Raw genomic sequence first — 2,911 nt, 5'->3', positions numbered from 1 at the left:
TTCACGCTCTGTACAACTGCCTGAAAGGAGGTGGTAGGGAGGTAGGTGTTGGTCTCATCTCCTAGGTAATAAGTAACACAATGAGAAGAAACAGCCTAAATCAACACTAAACCATGTCCCTAAGCCACAGGTCCACATGCCACTTGAACACACTGTGGTGGGGTGCTCCAGACTCCCTTCCCTGCTCTGTCAGTGGAGGTTTGAATGGGGAAAGATGAAGACATGAAATTGCTTTCCCCTCCCTCTGCCGACCTGAACAGGGAATAGCAAAAGGTGCCCTTTTCCTCCTGGGCCCACACGTGTACTCACTGGTGGGAAAGGCTGTGCTGGAATCTGGGTTTGCAATTGGCTGGATTCTTCGTGCCCACTATATATTTGCACTGGGCATATTGTCTAGGAAGGGATTTAAACAGAGTGATTGGAAAGGGCACACAGGTCCACTGGGTCCATGCAGTTCTGTTTTGATCCATTTGAGAGATTTGTCTGTGGCACCTGGACCCAGCTGCTCCTCAGACCTGTGTGCCCTGGCTTCCTGCTCCCTACTCCTGAGCTGGAATGATCCTGCCTCTGCTGCAAGCTGCCACTGTTGCAAGGAACATGACAGCAGTGTGGCTTCCCTGCACTGCAAAGGCAGTGCCACTCCACAAGATCTGCCTGGTGGAAGCTGTGTCTGGAGTCACTTTGACTTTGGCAGGTTCCATTCTCAGTGGATTTATGCTGCATGGTTCCCAGATCACACCATAACTTGCAGTTTTCAGAGGTCGCCGCAAAGGAGACCCAGAGACCATCTCCAAGTTCCTGCTCCACCCTCATGAATAAACCATGTGCTCTCTTGGCTTTCTCTAGTGCTCTGGTTCACCTCTGACTTCTAAGTGGGCAAAAGTTATCTTGTGGCTCAGCCTTTTCCATTTTCTGACTTTTCTGAATTACTAAAATTGCCCATAAACATCCTTGTAAAAATTCCCAACCAAATTAGAACTTGTAAATAAAATTTAATTAGTTTTGTTTATAGTTTTGGGGCAAGGCTTTTTGGGAAAATAGTTATTCTCAATCAAATCACACCCCCGGGGAGAGTGATTTCCACCACTGCCCTGTGCAGACCATTCCCATGTTTGGCAACCCTTTCAGTGAAGAAACATTTCCTAACATCCAGCCTAAACCTGCCCTGGTGCATCTTGTAACCATTTCTTGTCCTTCTGCTTGCCACTAGGAAGAAGAGTCTGGACCACTCCTAGTTCCAATCTCCCTTCACATAGTTGTAAAGAGCAATGAGGTCTCCCCTCAGCCTCCTTTTCTCCAGGCTGAACACTCCCACTCACTCAGATGCTCCTCACAGGCCGTGCCCTTCATCTGCCTCAACGCCCTTCTCTGCACATGCTCCAGCCTCAATGTCCTGCCTGTAGTGAGATGCCCAGAACTGAACACAGTACTGAAGATGTGGCCTCACCAGTGTTCAGTGCAGGGGGATGATCACCTCCCTGTTCCTGCTGACTACTAATACAAGCCAGGATGCCACTGGTTTTCTTGGCCACCTGGGCACACTGCTGACCGATATTTAATTGACTGTCAACCAATGCCCCCAGGCTTCTCTCAAAAGTTTTCAAACAGCACATCCCCAAGTCTGTAACTGACACAGAGCTGTTGTAACCCAGGTGCAGGACCTGGCACTTACTGAACTTCATACAGTTAGTCTTGATTTAACCTGTCCAAATCCCACTGCAAAGCCTCCCTACCCTCTAGCAGATCGACACAGCCATCCAGTTTGGTGTCATCTGCAGATGTGCTGAGGGTGCACTCAATCCTCCCATCCAGGAGGACTTAAATACTAAATATTAATTCTGTATCAAAGAGGACAGGCCCTAGTACTGAACCCTGGGGGACACCACTAGTGACTGGGTGCCAGCCAGATTTAACTCCCTTCACTACTACTACTCCTTGTGCCCAACCATCCAGACAGCTTGTAATCCAGTGCAGAGTGCACTTATCCAAGCCTTGTGCCATGAGTTTCTTAAGGAGAATGCTGTGGGAAACAGTGTCAAAGGCTGCACTAAAGTCCAGATAGTCAATGCACTTCCCTCATCCACTAGGCAAATGACCTTGTTATAGAAGGAGATCACATTAATCAGACAGGATCTCATTCCATAAACTTATTGTGACTGGGCCTGGTCACCTGGCTGTCTTATAAAGTGGTGTGTGATGGCACTTACAATGGCCTGCTCCACGACTTCCCCTGGCACTGTGGTCAGACTGACAGGTCTGCAGTTCCCTGGATCATCCTCCTGGCCCTTCTTGTAGACAGGTGTGGCATTAGCTACCTTCCAGTCAACTGGCACCTTCCTGGCTGGCCAGGACTGTTGACAAATTACGTGATTACAGCACTAGTGATGAGGTTAAGCTGGTATCTTTATGTGGTGGTGTCATTTATGAGTATTCTCACCCAAACTATGGTGCGATAGAGGAGGAGATTTTCTTAGCTTCTGAGAATTTTGAATACCCTGGGAGTGTCTCCAAGCCAGCATACTCTTGTCTCCTGAATGTGTCCCAGGTCTTGTTCAGGGTCACACAAGGCTTTCTCAAGAATACCAACCACTGAGAGATCTGGCCCAAGGGGGCACAGTTATGAATGGCAAGGTGTATGTGAGAGTACAGGCAAGTGCCTAGGACAGTGGTCACACCCAGTGTTTTGGAATTTCACCCTGAACAAGTGCAGAACACTGATAAACTAGCAAAATATTTGGAAAAGGATATTGTCAATCCATCACTTCCTGAGAGATACAAATGACTGCAATGTGCTGGAGTCTGACATCTACAGAGTACTTTTCAACACTATTCAGCACCCTTAGGGGGAAGAGTTGATGATGGGAAGAAGTCTCTGGGCTTAAGACAGATTGACAGGTGTTGTAGCTTCTCA

Source organism: Pogoniulus pusillus, chromosome Z (assembly GCF_015220805.1).
Source record: "Pogoniulus pusillus isolate bPogPus1 chromosome Z, bPogPus1.pri, whole genome shotgun sequence".
Taxonomy (NCBI): Eukaryota; Metazoa; Chordata; class Aves; order Piciformes; family Lybiidae; genus Pogoniulus; species Pogoniulus pusillus.
Note: the sequence above shows the minus strand (reverse complement) of the source record.